This window comes from Phyllobates terribilis, unplaced genomic scaffold (genome assembly GCF_046119375.1).
Source record: "Phyllobates terribilis strain yellow unplaced genomic scaffold, ASM4611937v1 Scaffold_108__1_contigs__length_5656254, whole genome shotgun sequence".
Taxonomy (NCBI): domain Eukaryota; kingdom Metazoa; phylum Chordata; class Amphibia; order Anura; family Dendrobatidae; genus Phyllobates; species Phyllobates terribilis.
Genome location: NW_027362868.1, coordinates 1,089,116 through 1,106,126, shown reverse-complemented (window position 1 = coordinate 1,106,126; position 17,011 = coordinate 1,089,116). Strand labels below are relative to the sequence as shown.

At 45.6% G+C, this 17,011-nt stretch overlaps 11 non-coding genes and 2 pseudogenes across 11 annotated transcripts; all 13 read right to left on the bottom strand.

The window, feature by feature from the left end:
* Positions 1 to 788: 788 nt before the first annotated feature.
* LOC141200248 (U2 spliceosomal RNA) lies at positions 789 to 979 on the bottom strand. Its single transcript, XR_012271973.1, has one exon. It is a non-coding gene; the product is annotated as a U2 spliceosomal RNA (small nuclear RNA).
* Positions 980 to 2,098: 1,119 nt separating this feature from the next.
* LOC141198968 (U2 spliceosomal RNA) lies at positions 2,099 to 2,289 on the bottom strand. The gene has a single exon (XR_012270734.1). It is a non-coding gene; the product is annotated as a U2 spliceosomal RNA (small nuclear RNA).
* Positions 2,290 to 3,406: 1,117 nt separating this feature from the next.
* Positions 3,407 to 3,587, bottom strand: LOC141200913 (U2 spliceosomal RNA; annotated as a pseudogene).
* A 794-nt stretch (positions 3,588 to 4,381) lies between these two features.
* Positions 4,382 to 4,473, bottom strand: LOC141201034 (U2 spliceosomal RNA; annotated as a pseudogene).
* A 1,126-nt stretch (positions 4,474 to 5,599) lies between these two features.
* Positions 5,600 to 5,790, bottom strand: LOC141198967 (U2 spliceosomal RNA). The gene has a single exon (XR_012270733.1). It is a non-coding gene; the product is annotated as a U2 spliceosomal RNA (small nuclear RNA).
* Positions 5,791 to 6,911: 1,121 nt separating this feature from the next.
* LOC141198966 (U2 spliceosomal RNA) lies at positions 6,912 to 7,102 on the bottom strand. The gene has a single exon (XR_012270732.1). It is a non-coding gene; the product is annotated as a U2 spliceosomal RNA (small nuclear RNA).
* A 1,124-nt stretch (positions 7,103 to 8,226) lies between these two features.
* On the bottom strand, positions 8,227 to 8,417 carry LOC141198965 (U2 spliceosomal RNA). Its single transcript, XR_012270730.1, has one exon. It is a non-coding gene; the product is annotated as a U2 spliceosomal RNA (small nuclear RNA).
* A 1,121-nt stretch (positions 8,418 to 9,538) lies between these two features.
* Positions 9,539 to 9,729, bottom strand: LOC141198964 (U2 spliceosomal RNA). Its single transcript, XR_012270729.1, has one exon. It is a non-coding gene; the product is annotated as a U2 spliceosomal RNA (small nuclear RNA).
* A 1,119-nt stretch (positions 9,730 to 10,848) lies between these two features.
* On the bottom strand, positions 10,849 to 11,039 carry LOC141198963 (U2 spliceosomal RNA). The gene has a single exon (XR_012270728.1). It is a non-coding gene; the product is annotated as a U2 spliceosomal RNA (small nuclear RNA).
* Positions 11,040 to 12,158: 1,119 nt separating this feature from the next.
* On the bottom strand, positions 12,159 to 12,349 carry LOC141198962 (U2 spliceosomal RNA). Its single transcript, XR_012270727.1, has one exon. It is a non-coding gene; the product is annotated as a U2 spliceosomal RNA (small nuclear RNA).
* A 1,122-nt stretch (positions 12,350 to 13,471) lies between these two features.
* On the bottom strand, positions 13,472 to 13,662 carry LOC141198961 (U2 spliceosomal RNA). Its single transcript, XR_012270726.1, has one exon. It is a non-coding gene; the product is annotated as a U2 spliceosomal RNA (small nuclear RNA).
* A 1,122-nt stretch (positions 13,663 to 14,784) lies between these two features.
* On the bottom strand, positions 14,785 to 14,975 carry LOC141198960 (U2 spliceosomal RNA). The gene has a single exon (XR_012270724.1). It is a non-coding gene; the product is annotated as a U2 spliceosomal RNA (small nuclear RNA).
* Positions 14,976 to 16,096: 1,121 nt separating this feature from the next.
* Positions 16,097 to 16,287, bottom strand: LOC141198959 (U2 spliceosomal RNA). The gene has a single exon (XR_012270723.1). It is a non-coding gene; the product is annotated as a U2 spliceosomal RNA (small nuclear RNA).
* Positions 16,288 to 17,011: the final 724 nt, after the last annotated feature.

The window sequence follows — 17,011 nt, the reverse complement described above, 5'->3', positions numbered from 1 at the left end:
GCTGCTGCTGGCTGTCCAGCAGCAGACTGAAGGTGGCTGCTGCTGTGCGCAGGTATATAAAGGCTCAGAGCCTATTATGACACGCGCAGCCAGCGTTCCATTGCCACATTCCGTCTACTGCAGGCGGGATACCTGGATGGCTGAATGTCACTGAGAAGCTCACAGAGACCGCCATAAGCAACAGTTTAAAAGAATGCCACAGACTAATCAACCAAACTTTTTGGGTTGGTTTCTCTTTTATAGTCTGCAGGCATTAAATGAAAGAAGTCAGTGTTCCAGCAGAGGGAGACAACGTTTCAGAAAAGGCATTGTAGCAAACCAAAAAAGAAATTTTAAGCGCAGCAGAGTAACCAGCTCACATACCTGTTAGCTCAGGTGAGTTTAAAAGGCTGCTGTTGATAACAAGGGCATTTGCTAAATAGATGGTGTGTGTGCAACAATATACTGAAAGGTCAATTATATTGTGCAGCTTATCTCACCACCTGTAGTTATTTAGGTGAAAGCTCCAAAATGCTTGCCTAATATGTCTGTTTATCCAAAAGGAAGTATAGAGGGAGAGCTAGATAGATAGCATTGCATTACATTACATTACATGGCAATGCAATGCACAGTTGCTGAAGTTGAACCAAAATGAGCTTGTCATCTGGCTTCTGCAACTTTTAACATGAAAAATCCAATGAGGAGAAGAAAAGCAAAGCCAAAGAGTCCATCCCAAAATCCGACAAACAAGCAAAATGAACAAAAAGCATTGAATTCAATTCTTTCTGATTTTAGAAACTGCATTAAAGAAGGGTTGCACCGGTCCTGGAGATACTGCAATACCAGGTCAATGCGTGGAGTGGACAGAGCAAGCTCTTTTTCCATCTCCCTGTTCTAAAAATCCATTTAATATATGGTCCCCAGATAGGGGACGTATCAGATATTAAACTGATAAGAACAGATACTACACTTGATCTTAGCCAAAAGGCCGAGAAGCGATAACCAGAATTGGTTTCCGACTACGGTGCCACCCAAGGATTCTGAAAAGTCCATTTGTGGAGATGGCCACCTGGACTCCCGTTAAGAAGACATGCTGTCAACCTCTAGATCCCTCACATGCCTGCACTTTTCGGCTTGCTGCTGCTGCAATCCACGCGTTTTAGATCTGCATAACTCCACCTCTTTTAGCACAGTACCCTCAACCCCCGGCTGTTCCCACCCGCCTCAACACCGTTGGAAGGGAGGAGAACCAATTAAGGCGGGGGGTGGGGGGGTGGAACGAGCAGCTGTCTACCCTTAGCAGGAGGGTTGCTGATTAATTACCTCTCCTGCTGCTGCTGCTGCTGGCTGTCCAGCAGCAGACTGAAGGTGGCTGCTGCTGTGCGCAGGTATATAAAGGCTCAGAGCCTATTATGACACGCGCAGCCAGCGTTCCATTGCCACATTCCGTCTACTGCAGACGGGATACCTGGATGGCTGAATGTCACTGAGAAGCTCACAGAGACCGCCATAAGCAACAGTTTAAAAGAATGCCACAGACTAATCAACCAAACTTTTTGGGTTGGTTTCTCTTTTATAGTCTGCAGGCATTAAATGAAAGAAGTCAGTGTTCCAGCAGAGGGAGACAACGTTTCAGAAAAGGCATTGTAGCAAACCAAAAAAGAAATTTTAAGCGCAGCAGAGTAACCAGCTCACATACCTGTTAGCTCAGGTGAGTTTAAAAGGCTGCTGTTGATAACAAGGGCATTTGCTAAATAGATGGTGTGTGTGCAACAATATACTGAAAGGTGAATTATATTGTGCAGCTTATCTCACCACCTGTAGTTATTTAGGTGAAAGCTCCAAAATGCTTGCCTAATATGTCTGTTTATCCAAAAGGAAGTATAGAGGGAGAGCTAGATAGATAGCATTGCATTACATTACATGGCAATGCAATGCACAGTTGCTGAAGTTGAACCAAAATGAGCTTGTCATCTGGCTTCTGCAACTTTTAACATGAAAAATCCAATGAGGAGAAGAAAAGCAAAGCCAAAGAGACCATCCCAAAATCCGACAAACAAGCAAAATGTACAAAAAGCATTGAATTCAATTCTTTCTGATTTTAGAAACTGCATTAAAGAAGGGGTGCACCGGTCCTGGAGATACTGCAATACCAGGTCAATGCGTGGAGTGGACAGAGCAAGCTCTTTTTCCATCTCCCTGTTCTAAAAATCCATTTAATATATGGTCCCCAGATAGGGGACGTATCAGATATTAAACTGATAAGAACAGATACTACACTTGATCTTAGCCAAAAGGCCGAGAAGCGATAACCAGAATTGGTTTCCGACTACGGTGCCACCCAAGGATTCTGAAAAGTCCATTTGTGGAGATGGCCACCTGGACTCCCGTTAAGAAGACATGCTGTCAACCTCTAGATCCCTCACATGCCTTCACTTTTCGGCTTGCTGCTGCTGCAATCCACGCGTTTTAGATCTGCATAACTCCACCTCTTTTAGCACAGTACCCTCAACCCCCGGCTGTTCCCACCCGCCTCAACACCGTTGGAAGGGAGGAGAACCAATTAAGGCGGGGGGGGGGTGGAACGAGCAGCTGTCTACCCTTAGCAGGAGGGTTGCTGATTAATTACCTCTCCTGCTGCTGCTGCTGGCTGTCCAGCAGCAGACTGAAGGTGGCTGCTGCTGTGCGCAGGTATATAAAGGCTCAGAGCCTATTATGACACGCGCAGCCAGCGTTCCATTGCCACATTCCGTCTACTGCAGGCGGGATACCTGGATGGCTGAATGTCACTGAGAAGCTCACAGAGACCGCCATAAGCAGCAGTTTAAAAGAATGCCACAGACTAATCAACCAAACTTTTTGGGTTGGTTTCTCTTTTATAGTCTGCAGGCATTAAATGAAAGAAGTCAGTGTTCCAGCAGAGGGAGACAACGTTTCAGAAAAGGCATTGTAGCAAACCAAAAAAGAAATTTTAAGCGCAGCAGAGTAACCAGCTCACATACCTGTTAGCTCAGGTGAGTTTAAAAGGCTGCTGTTGATAACAAGGGCATTTGCTAAATAGATGGTGTGTGTGCAACAATATACTGAAAGGTCAATTATATTGTGCAGCTTATCTCACCACCTGTAGTTATTTAGGTGAAAGCTCCAAAATGCTTGCCTAATATGTCTGTTTATCCAAAAGGAAGTATAGAGGGAGAGCTAGATAGATAGCATTGCATTACATTACATTACATGGCAATGCAATGCACAGTTGCTGAAGTTGAACCAAAATGAGCTTGTCATCTGGCTTCTGCAACTTTTAACATGAAAAATCCAATGAGGAGAAGAAAAGCAAAGCCAAAGAGTCCATCCCAAAATCCGACAAACAAGCAAAATGAACAAAAAGCATTGAATTCAATTCTTTCTGATTTTAGAAACTGCATTAAAGAAGGGGTGCACCGGTCCTGGAGATACTGCAATACCAGGTCAATGCGTGGAGTGGACAGAGCAAGCTCTTTTTCCATCTCCCTGTTCTAAAAATCCATTTAATATATGGTCCCCAGATAGGGGACATATCAGATATTAAACTGATAAGAACAGATTTTTTTTTTTTTTTGCGAAAGCCCGAATTCGTGTACAAAACCCGAGTGCGCTTAAAAAAGTGACAAGTGCCACAAAAAAAGTGCACTAGGATGCTGGTCTTCTTGAAACCCTCTCCAAAAGGAGAAGGGTCCCCCAAACCATTCCCCGTCCCTCCGAGCCAAAAGGCCACAGCGAGGAACAGGGACAAAAAGCCACCTCCAGCCGAAGCCAGAGGCGACCCAATCTTACCCCCAGCACCTGCCCGAGTTCTCACCCGAGCAAGGCACTGGGAGCCAAAGACTGTGCTCCCCTCCCGGAAGAGGGGAGCCAACAACGCTCTCCTCCCGAAAGAGGAGAGCCAGGGGGGTTCAGGGGGGAGCGGAACCTGATGGCCACACACTCCCCCCCTAGACCTGCCAAGAGAGGAACCCGTAAGGGAACCGCATCCCGACAAAATCCTAGTAGGACGTGACACACGTGAATAAGTGGACACACAGTGACAAAGAAATTAAATAAATAGTGAAGGTTTCACAGTATAATACTGCCCGGACCTTCGACCGGGAATTGAAAAATTCCCCATCCTAAGGCCAGAAGGCCCGGAATAAGGGTGTGTGCGAAGAAAGAAAATTTGAAGTGCTTGTGCAAATGTGCCATAAACTCAAGTGGGGTTCCCAATCCCAGTGAGTTAAGGCACCCCAGGGTCACCACTCCTGGGGCACTTCACACTTCGGGCTTTCGATCTTCCCCGGCCCAATGGCGTCGATCCTGGGGGGCCATGCTTTCCACCAGATGACTATATTAGCCACCTGGCGTACTAACAAGCGCCTAAACCCCAGTGTGCATAATGTATCAATCTACTAGGGCGGCCAACATCCAAAACCGCCTTTTCGAAAGATACTACACTTGATCTTAGCCAAAAGGCCGAGAAGCGATAACCAGAATTGGTTTCCGACTACGGTGCCACCCAAGGATTCTGAAAAGTCCATTTGTGGAGATGGCCACCTGGACTCCCGTTAAGAAGACATGCTGTCAACCTCTAGATCCCTCACATGCCTGCACTTTTCGGCTTGCTGCTGCTGCAATCCACGCGTTTTAGATCTGCATAACTCCACCTCTTTTAGCACAGTACCCTCAACCCCCGGCTGTTCCCACCCGCCTCAACACCGTTGGAAGGGAGGAGAACCAATTAAGGCGGGGGGGGGGGGGTGGAACGAGCAGCTGTCTACCCTTAGCAGGAGGGTTGCTGATTAATTACCTCTCCTGCTGCTGCTGCTGCTGCTGGCTGTCCAGCAGCAGACTGAAGGTGGCTGCTGCTGTGCGCAGGTATATAAAGGCTCAGAGCCTATTATGACACGCGCAGCCAGCGTTCCATTGCCACATTCCGTCTACTGCAGGCGGGATACCTGGATGGCTGAATGTCACTGAGAAGCTCACAGAGACCGCCATAAGCAACAGTTTAAAAGAATGCCACAGACTAATCAACCAAACTTTTTGGGTTGGTTTCTCTTTTATAGTCTGCAGGCATTAAATGAAAGAAGTCAGTGTTCCAGCAGAGGGAGACAACGTTTCAGAAAAGGCATTGTAGCAAACCAAAAAAGAAATTTTAAGCGCAGCAGAGTAACCAGCTCACATACCTGTTAGCTCAGGTGAGTTTAAAAGGCTGCTGTTGATAACAAGGGCATTTGCTAAATAGATGGTGTGTGTGCAACAATATACTGAAAGGTCAATTATATTGTGCAGCTTATCTCACCACCTGTAGTTATTTAGGTGAAAGCTCCAAAATGCTTGCCTAATATGTCTGTTTATCCAAAAGGAAGTATAGAGGGAGAGCTAGATAGATAGCATTGCATTACATTACATTACATGGCAATGCAATGCACAGTTGCTGAAGTTGAACCAAAATGAGCTTGTCATCTGGCTTCTGCAACTTTTAACATGAAAAATCCAATGAGGAGAAGAAAAGCAAAGCCAAAGAGTCCATCCCAAAATCCGACAAACAAGCAAAATGAACAAAAAGCATTGAATTCAATTCTTTCTGATTTTAGAAACTGCATTAAAGAAGGGGTGCACCGGTCCTGGAGATACTGCAATACCAGGTCAATGCGTGGAGTGGACAGAGCAAGCTCTTTTTCCATCTCCCTGTTCTAAAAATCCATTTAATATATGGTCCCCAGATAGGGGACGTATCAGATATTAAACTGATAAGAACAGATACTACACTTGATCTTAGCCAAAAGGCCGAGAAGCGATAACCAGAATTGGTTTCCGACTACGGTGCCTCCCAAGGATTCTGAAAAGTCCATTTGTGGAGATGGCCACCTGGACTCCCGTTAAGAAGACATGCTGTCAACCTCTAGATCCCTCACATGCCTGCACTTTTCGGCTTGCTGCTGCTGCAATCCACGCGTTTTAGATCTGCATAACTCCACCTCTTTTAGCACAGTACCCTCAACCCCCGGCTGTTCCCACCCGCCTCAACACCGTTGGAAGGGAGGAGAACCAATTAAGGTGGGGGGGGGGGTGGAACGAGCAGCTGTCTACCCTTAGCAGGAGGGTTGCTGATTAATTACCTCTCCTGCTGCTGCTGCTGCTGGCTGTCCAGCAGCAGACTGAAGGTGGCTGCTGCTGTGCGCAGGTATATAAAGGCTCAGAGCCTATTATGACACGCGCAGCCAGCGTTCCATTGCCACATTCCGTCTACTGCAGGCGGGATACCTGGATGGCTGAATGTCACTGAGAAGCTCACAGAGACCGCCATAAGCAACAGTTTAAAAGAATGCCACAGACTAATCAACCAAACTTTTTGGGTTGGTTTCTCTTTTATAGTCTGCAGGCATTAAATGAAAGAAGTCAGTGTTCCAGCAGAGGGAGACAACGTTTCAGAAAAGGCATTGTAGCAAACCAAAAAAGAAATTTTAAGCGCAGCAGAGTAACCAGCTCACATACCTGTTAGCTCAGGTGAGTTTAAAAGGCTGCTGTTGATAACAAGGGCATTTGCTAAATAGATGGTGTGTGTGCAACAATATACTGAAAGGTCAATTATATTGTGCAGCTTATCTCACCACCTGTAGTTATTTAGGTGAAAGCTCCAAAATGCTTGCCTAATATGTCTGTTTATCCAAAAGGAAGTATAGAGGGAGAGCTAGATAGATAGCATTGCATTACATTACATTACATGGCAATGCAATGCACAGTTGCTGAAGTTGAACCAAAATGAGCTTGTCATCTGGCTTCTGCAACTTTTAACATGAAAAATCCAATGAGGAGAAGAAAAGCAAAGCCAAAGAGTCCATCCCAAAATCCGACAAACAAGCAAAATGAACAAAAAGCATTGAATTCAATTCTTTCTGATTTTAGAAACTGCATTAAAGAAGGGGTGCACCGGTCCTGGAGATACTGCAATACCAGGTCAATGCGTGGAGTGGACAGAGCAAGCTCTTTTTCCATCTCCCTGTTCTAAAAATCCATTTAATATATGGTCCCCAGATAGGGGACGTATCAGATATTAAACTGATAAGAACAGATACTACACTTGATCTTAGCCAAAAGGCCGAGAAGCGATAACCAGAATTGGTTTCCGACTACGGTGCCACCCAAGGATTCTGAAAAGTCCATTTGTGGAGATGGCCACCTGGACTCCCGTTAAGAAGACATGCTGTCAACCTCTAGATCCCTCACATGCCTGCACTTTTCGGCTTGCTGCTGCTGCAATCCACGCGTTTTAGATCTGCATAACTCCACCTCTTTTAGCACAGTACCCTCAACCCCCGGCTGTTCCCACCCGCCTCAACACCGTTGGAAGGGAGGAGAACCAATTAAGGCGGGGGGTGGGGGGGTGGAACGAGCAGCTGTCTACCCTTAGCAGGAGGGTTGCTGATTAATTACCTCTCCTGCTGCTGCTGCTGCTGGCTGTCCAGCAGCAGACTGAAGGTGGCTGCTGCTGTGCGCAGGTATATAAAGGCTCAGAGCCTATTATGACACGCGCAGCCAGCGTTCCATTGCCACATTCCGTCTACTGCAGGCGGGATACCTGGATGGCTGAATGTCACTGAGAAGCTCACAGAGACCGCCATAAGCAACAGTTTAAAAGAATGCCACAGACTAATCAACCAAACTTTTTGGGTTGGTTTCTCTTTTATAGTCTGCAGGCATTAAATGAAAGAAGTCAGTGTTCCAGCAGAGGGAGACAACGTTTCAGAAAAGGCATTGTAGCAAACCAAAAAAGAAATTTTAAGCGCAGCAGAGTAACCAGCTCACATACCTGTTAGCTCAGGTGAGTTTAAAAGGCTGCTGTTGATAACAAGGGCATTTGCTAAATAGATGGTGTGTGTGCAACAATATACTGAAAGGTCAATTATATTGTGCAGCTTATCTCACCACCTGTAGTTATTTAGGTGAAAGCTCCAAAATGCTTGCCTAATATGTCTGTTTATCCAAAAGGAAGTATAGAGGGAGAGCTAGATAGATAGCATTGCATTACATTACATTACATGGCAATGCAATGCACAGTTGCTGAAGTTGAACCAAAATGAGCTTGTCATCTGGCTTCTGCAACTTTTAACATGAAAAATCCAATGAGGAGAAGAAAAACAAAGCCAAAGAGTCCATCCCAAAATCCGACAAACAAGCAAAATGAACAAAAAGCATTGAATTCAATTCTTTCTGATTTTAGAAACTGCATTAAAGAAGGGGTGCACCGGTCCTGGAGATACTGCAATACCAGGTCAATGCGTGGAGTGGACAGAGCAAGCTCTTTTTCCATCTCCCTGTTCTAAAAATCCATTTAATATATGGTCCCCAGATAGGGGACGTATCAGATATTAAACTGATAAGAACAGATACTACACTTGATCTTAGCCAAAAGGCCGAGAAGCGATAACCAGAATTGGTTTCCGACTACGGTGCCACCCAAGGATTCTGAAAAGTCCATTTGTGGAGATGGCCACCTGGACTCCCGTTAAGAAGACATGCTGTCAACCTCTAGATCCCTCACATGCCTGCACTTTTCGGCTTGCTGCTGCTGCAATCCACGCGTTTTAGATCTGCATAACTCCACCTCTTTTAGCACAGTACCCTCAACCCCCGGCTGTTCCCACCCGCCTCAACACCGTTGGAAGGGAGGAGAACCAATTAAGGCGGGGGGGGGGGTGGAACGAGCAGCTGTCTACCCTTAGCAGGAGGGTTGCTGATTAATTACCTCTCCTGCTGCTGCTGCTGCTGGCTGTCCAGCAGCAGACTGAAGGTGGCTGCTGCTGTGCGCAGGTATATAAAGGCTCAGAGCCTATTATGACACGCGCAGCCAGCGTTCCATTGCCACATTCCGTCTACTGCAGGCGGGATACCTGGATGGCTGAATGTCACTGAGAAGCTCACAGAGACCGCCATAAGCAACAGTTTAAAAGAATGCCACAGACTAATCAACCAAACTTTTTGGGTTGGTTTCTCTTTTATAGTCTGCAGGCATTAAATGAAAGAAGTCAGTGTTCCAGCAGAGGGAGACAACGTTTCAGAAAAGGCATTGTAGCAAACCAAAAAAGAAATTTTAAGCGCAGCAGAGTAACCGGCTCACATACCTGTTAGCTCAGGTGAGTTTAAAAGGCTGCTGTTGATAACAAGGGCATTTGCTAAATAGATGGTGTGTGTGCAACAATATACTGAAAGGTCAATTATATTGTGCAGCTTATCTCACCACCTGTAGTTATTTAGGTGAAAGCTCCAAAATGCTTGCCTAATATGTCTGTTTATCCAAAAGGAAGTATAGAGGGAGAGCTAGATAGATAGCATTGCATTACATTACATTACATGGCAATGCAATGCACAGTTGCTGAAGTTGAACCAAAATGAGCTTGTCATCTGGCTTCTGCAACTTTTAACATGAAAAATCCAATGAGGAGAAGAAAAGCAAAGCCAAAGAGTCCATCCCAAAATCCGACAAACAAGCAAAATGAACAAAAAGCATTGAATTCAATTCTTTCTGATTTTAGAAACTGCATTAAAGAAGGGGTGCACCGGTCCTGGAGATACTGCAATACCAGGTCAATGCGTGGAGTGGACAGAGCAAGCTCTTTTTCCATCTCCCTGTTCTAAAAATCCATTTAATATATGGTCCCCAGATAGGGGACGTATCAGATATTAAACTGATAAGAACAGATACTACACTTGATCTTAGCCAAAAGGCCGAGAAGCGATAACCAGAATTGGTTTCCGACTACGGTGCCACCCAAGGATTCTGAAAAGTCCATTTGTGGAGATGGCCACCTGGACTCCCGTTAAGAAGACATGCTGTCAACCTCTAGATCCCTCACATGCCTGCACTTTTCGGCTTGCTGCTGCTGCAATCCACGCGTTTTAGATCTGCATAACTCCACCTCTTTTAGCACAGTACCCTCAACCCCCGGCTGTTCCCACCCGCCTCAACACCGTTGGAAGGGAGGAGAACCAATTAAGGCAGGGGGGGGTGGAACGAGCAGCTGTCTACCCTTAGCAGGAGGGTTGCTGATTAATTACCTCTCCTGCTGCTGCTGCTGCTGGCTGTCCAGCAGCAGACTGAAGGTGGCTGCTGCTGTGCGCAGGTACATAAAGGCTCAGAGCCTATTATGACACGCGCAGCCAGCGTTCCATTGCCACATTCCGTCTACTGCAGGCGGGATACCTGGATGGCTGAATGTCACTGAGAAGCTCACAGAGACCGCCATAAGCAACAGTTTGAAAGAATGCCACAGACTAATCAACCAAACTTTTTGGGTTGGTTTCTCTTTTATAGTCTGCAGGCATTAAATGAAAGAAGTCAGTGTTCCAGCAGAGGGAGACAACGTTTCAGAAAAGGCATTGTAGCAAACCAAAAAAGAAATTTTAAGCGCAGCAGAGTAACCGGCTCACATACCTGTTAGCTCAGGTGAGTTTAAAAGGCTGCTGTTGATAACAAGGGCATTTGCTAAATAGGTGGTGTGTGTGCAACAATATACTGAAAGGTCAATTATATTGTGCAGCTTATCTCACCACCTGTAGTTATTTAGGTGAAAGCTCCAAAATGCTTGCCTAATATGTCTGTTTATCCAAAAGGAAGTATAGAGGGAGAGCTAGATAGATAGCATTGCATTACATTACATTACATGGCAATGCAATGCACAGTTGCTGAAGTTGAACCAAAATGAGCTTGTCATCTGGCTTCTGCAACTTTTAACATGAAAAATCCAATGAGGAGAAGAAAAGCAAAGCCAAAGAGTCCATCCCAAAATCCGACAAACAAGCAAAATGAACAAAAAGCATTGAATTCAATTCTTTCTGATTTTAGAAACTGCATTAAAGAAGGGGTGCACCGGTCCTGGAGATACTGCAATACCAGGTCAATGCGTGGAGTGGACAGAGCAAGCTCTTTTTCCATCTCCCTGTTCTAAAAATCCATTTAATATATGGTCCCCAGATAGGGGACGTATCAGATATTAAACTGATAAGAACAGATACTACACTTGATCTTAGCCAAAAGGCCGAGAAGCGATAACCAGAATTGGTTTCCGACTACGGTGCCACCCAAGGATTCTGAAAAGTCCATTTGTGGAGATGGCCACCTGGACTCCCGTTAAGAAGACATGCTGTCAACCTCTAGATCCCTCACATGCCTGCACTTTTCGGCTTGCTGCTGCTGCAATCCACGCGTTTTAGATCTGCATAACTCCACCTCTTTTAGCACAGTACCCTCAACCCCCGGCTGTTCCCACCCGCCTCAACACCGTTGGAAGGGAGGAGAACCAATTAAGGCAGGGGGGGGTGGAACGAGCAGCTGTCTACCCTTAGCAGGAGGGTTGCTGATTAATTACCTCTCCTGCTGCTGCTGCTGCTGGCTGTCCAGCAGCAGACTGAAGGTGGCTGCTGCTGTGCGCAGGTATATAAAGGCTCAGAGCCTATTATGACACGCGCAGCCAGCGTTCCATTGCCACATTCCGTCTACTGCAGGCGGGATACCTGGATGGCTGAATGTCACTGAGAAGCTCACAGAGACCGCCATAAGCAACAGTTTGAAAGAATGCCACAGACTAATCAACCAAACTTTTTGGGTTGGTTTCTCTTTTATAGTCTGCAGGCATTAAATGAAAGAAGTCAGTGTTCCAGCAGAGGGAGACAACGTTTCAGAAAAGGCATTGTAGCAAACCAAAAAAGAAATTTTAAGCGCAGCAGAGTAACCAGCTCACATACCTGTTAGCTCAGGTGAGTTTAAAAGGCTGCTGTTGATAACAAGGGCATTTGCTAAATAGATGGTGTGTGTGCAACAATATACTGAAAGGTCAATTATATTGTGCAGCTTATCTCACCACCTGTAGTTATTTAGGTGAAAGCTCCAAAATGCTTGCCTAATATGTCTGTTTATCCAAAAGGAAGTATAGAGGGAGAGCTAGATAGATAGCATTGCATTACATTACATTACATGGCAATGCAATGCACAGTTGCTGAAGTTGAACCAAAATGAGCTTGTCATCTGGCTTCTGCAACTTTTAACATGAAAAATCCAATGAGGAGAAGAAAAGCAAAGCCAAAGAGTCCATCCCAAAATCCGACAAACAAGCAAAATGAACAAAAAGCATTGAATTCAATTCTTTCTGATTTTAGAAACTGCATTAAAGAAGGGGTGCACCGGTCCTGGAGATACTGCAATACCAGGTCAATGCGTGGAGTGGACAGAGCAAGCTCTTTTTCCATCTCCCTGTTCTAAAAATCCATTTAATATATGGTCCCCAGATAGGGGACGTATCAGATATTAAACTGATAAGAACAGATACTACACTTGATCTTAGCCAAAAGGCCGAGAAGCGATAACCAGAATTGGTTTCCGACTACGGTGCAACCCAAGGATTCTGAAAAGTCCATTTGTGGAGATGGCCACCTGGACTCCCGTTAAGAAGACATGCTGTCAACCTCTAGATCCCTCACATGCCTGCACTTTTCGGCTTGCTGCTGCTGCAATCCACGCGTTTTAGATCTGCATAACTCCACCTCTTTTAGCACAGTACCCTCAACCCCCGGCTGTTCCCACCCGCCTCAACACCGTTGGAAGGGAGGAGAACCAATTAAGGCGGGGGGGGGGGGTGGAACGAGCAGCTGTCTACCCTTAGCAGGAGGGTTGCTGATTAATTACCTCTCCTGCTGCTGCTGCTGCTGGCTGTCCAGCAGCAGACTGAAGGTGGCTGCTGCTGTGCGCAGGTATATAAAGGCTCAGAGCCTATTATGACACGCGCAGCCAGCGTTCCATTGCCACATTCCGTCTACTGCAGGCGGGATACCTGGATGGCTGAATGTCACTGAGAAGCTCACAGAGACCGCCATAAGCAACAGTTTAAAAGAATGCCACAGACTAATCAACCAAACTTTTTGGGTTGGTTTCTCTTTTATAGTCTGCAGGCATTAAATGAAAGAAGTCAGTGTTCCAGCAGAGGGAGACAACGTTTCAGAAAAGGCATTGTAGCAAACCAAAAAAGAAATTTTAAGCGCAGCAGAGTAACCAGCTCACATACCTGTTAGCTCAGGTGAGTTTAAAAGGCTGCTGTTGATAACAAGGGCATTTGCTAAATAGATGGTGTGTGTGCAACAATATACTGAAAGGTCAATTATATTGTGCAGCTTATCTCACCACCTGTAGTTATTTAGGTGAAAGCTCCAAAATGCTTGCCTAATATGTCTGTTTATCCAAAAGGAAGTATAGAGGGAGAGCTAGATAGATAGCATTGCATTACATTACATTACATGGCAATGCAATGCACAGTTGCTGAAGTTGAACCAAAATGAGCTTGTCATCTGGCTTCTGCAACTTTTAACATGAAAAATCCAATGAGGAGAAGAAAAGCAAAGCCAAAGAGTCCATCCCAAAATCCGACAAACAAGCAAAATGAACAAAAAGCATTGAATTCAATTCTTTCTGATTTTAGAAACTGCATTAAAGAAGGGGTGCACCGGTCCTGGAGATACTGCAATACCAGGTCAATGCGTGGAGTGGACAGAGCAAGCTCTTTTTCCATCTCCCTGTTCTAAAAATCCATTTAATATATGGTCCCCAGATAGGGGACGTATCAGATATTAAACTGATAAGAACAGATACTACACTTGATCTTAGCCAAAAGGCCGAGAAGCGATAACCAGAATTGGTTTCCGACTACGGTGCAACCCAAGGATTCTGAAAAGTCCATTTGTGGAGATGGCCACCTGGACTCCCGTTAAGAAGACATGCTGTCAACCTCTAGATCCCTCACATGCCTGCACTTTTCGGCTTGCTGCTGCTGCAATCCACGCGTTTTAGATCTGCATAACTCCACCTCTTTTAGCACAGTACCCTCAACCCCCGGCTGTTCCCACCCGCCTCAACACCGTTGGAAGGGAGGAGAACCAATTAAGGCGGGGGGGGGGGGTGGAACGAGCAGCTGTCTACCCTTAGCAGGAGGGTTGCTGATTAATTACCTCTCCTGCTGCTGCTGCTGCTGGCTGTCCAGCAGCAGACTGAAGGTGGCTGCTGCTGTGCGCAGGTATATAAAGGCTCAGAGCCTATTATGACACGCGCAGCCAGCGTTCCATTGCCACATTCCGTCTACTGCAGGCGGGATACCTGGATGGCTGAATGTCACTGAGAAGCTCACAGAGACCGCCATAAGCAACAGTTTAAAAGAATGCCACAGACTAATCAACCAAACTTTTTGGGTTGGTTTCTCTTTTATAGTCTGCAGGCATTAAATGAAAGAAGTCAGTGTTCCAGCAGAGGGAGACAACGTTTCAGAAAAGGCATTGTAGCAAACCAAAAAAGAAATTTTAAGCGCAGCAGAGTAACCAGCTCACATACCTGTTAGCTCAGGTGAGTTTAAAAGGCTGCTGTTGATAACAAGGGCATTTGCTAAATAGATGGTGTGTGTGCAACAATATACTGAAAGGTCAATTATATTGTGCAGCTTATCTCACCACCTGTAGTTATTTAGGTGAAAGCTCCAAAATGCTTGCCTAATATGTCTGTTTATCCAAAAGGAAGTATAGAGGGAGAGCTAGATAGATAGCATTGCATTACATTACATTACATGGCAATGCAATGCACAGTTGCTGAAGTTGAACCAAAATGAGCTTGTCATCTGGCTTCTGCAACTTTTAACATGAAAAATCCAATGAGGAGAAGAAAAGCAAAGCCAAAGAGTCCATCCCAAAATCCGACAAACAAGCAAAATGAACAAAAAGCATTGAATTCAATTCTTTCTGATTTTAGAAACTGCATTAAAGAAGGGGTGCACCGGTCCTGGAGATACTGCAATACCAGGTCAATGCGTGGAGTGGACAGAGCAAGCTCTTTTTCCATCTCCCTGTTCTAAAAATCCATTTAATATATGGTCCCCAGATAGGGGACGTATCAGATATTAAACTGATAAGAACAGATACTACACTTGATCTTAGCCAAAAGGCCGAGAAGCGATAACCAGAATTGGTTTCCGACTACGGTGCCACCCAAGGATTCTGAAAAGTCCATTTGTGGAGATGGCCACCTGGACTCCCGTTAAGAAGACATGCTGTCAACCTCTAGATCCCTCACATGCCTGCACTTTTCGGCTTGCTGCTGCTGCAATCCACGCGTTTTAGATCTGCATAACTCCACCTCTTTTAGCACAGTACCCTCAACCCCCGGCTGTTCCCACCCGCCTCAACACCGTTGGAAGGGAGGAGAACCAATTAAGGCGGGGGGGGGGGTGGAACGAGCAGCTGTCTACCCTTAGCAGGAGGGTTGCTGATTAATTACCTCTCCTGCTGCTGCTGCTGCTGGCTGTCCAGCAGCAGACTGAAGGTGGCTGCTGCTGTGCGCAGGTATATAAAGGCTCAGAGCCTATTATGACACGCGCAGCCAGCGTTCCATTGCCACATTCCGTCTACTGCAGGCGGGATACCTGGATGGCTGAATGTCACTGAGAAGCTCACAGAGACCGCCATAAGCAACAGTTTAAAAGAATGCCACAGACTAATCAACCAAACTTTTTGGGTTGGTTTCTCTTTTATAGTCTGCAGGCATTAAATGAAAGAAGTCAGTGTTCCAGCAGAGGGAGACAACGTTTCAGAAAAGGCATTGTAGCAAACCAAAAAAGAAATTTTAAGCGCAGCAGAGTAACCGGCTCACATACCTGTTAGCTCAGGTGAGTTTAAAAGGCTGCTGTTGATAACAAGGGCATTTGCTAAATAGATGGTGTGTGTGCAACAATATACTGAAAGGTCAATTATATTGTGCAGCTTATCTCACCACCTGTAGTTATTTAGGTGAAAGCTCCAAAATGCTTGCCTAATATGTCTGTTTATCCAAAAGGAAGTATAGAGGGAGAGCTAGATAGATAGCATTGCATTACATTACATTACATGGCAATGCAATGCACAGTTGCTGAAGTTGAACCAAAATGAGCTTGTCATCTGGCTTCTGCAACTTTTAACATGAAAAATCCAATGAGGAGAAGAAAAGCAAAGCCAAAGAGTCCATCCCAAAATCCGACAAACAAGCAAAATGAACAAAAAGCATTGAATTCAATTCTTTCTGATTTTAGAAACTGCATTAAAGAAGGGGTGCACCGGTCCTGGAGATACTGCAATACCAGGTCAATGCGTGGAGTGGACAGAGCAAGCTCTTTTTCCATCTCCCTGTTCTAAAAATCCATTTAATATATGGTCCCCAGATAGGGGACGTATCAGATATTAAACTGATAAGAACAGATACTACACTTGATCTTAGCCAAAAGGCCGAGAAGCGATAACCAGAATTGGTTTCCGACTACGGTGCCACCCAAGGATTCTGAAAAGTCCATTTGTGGAGATGGCCACCTGGACTCCCGTTAAGAAGACATGCTGTCAACCTCTAGATCCCTCACATGCCTGCACTTTTCGGCTTGCTGCTGCTGCAATCCACGCGTTTTAGATCTGCATAACTCCACCTCTTTTAGCACAGTACCCTCAACCCCCGGCTGTTCCCACCCGCCTCAACACCGTTGGAAGGGAGGAGAACCAATTAAGGCAGGGGGGGGTGGAACGAGCAGCTGTCTACCCTTAGCAGGAGGGTTGCTGATTAATTACCTCTCCTGCTGCTGCTGCTGCTGGCTGTCCAGCAGCAGACTGAAGGTGGCTGCTGCTGTGCGCAGGTATATAAAGGCTCAGAGCCTATTATGACACGCGCAGCCAGCGTTCCATTGCCACATTCCGTCTACTGCAGGCGGGATACCTGGATGGCTGAATGTCACTGAGAAGCTCACAGAGACCGCCATAAGCAACAGTTTAAAAGAATGCCACAGACTAATCAACCAAACTTTTTGGGTTGGTTTCTCTTTTATAGTCTGCAGGCATTAAATGAAAGAAGTCAGTGTTCCAGCAGAGGGAGACAACGTTTCAGAAAAGGCATTGTAGCAAACCAAAAAAGAAATTTTAAGCGCAGCAGAGTAACCAGCTCACATACCTGTTAGCTCAGGTGAGTTTAAAAGGCTGC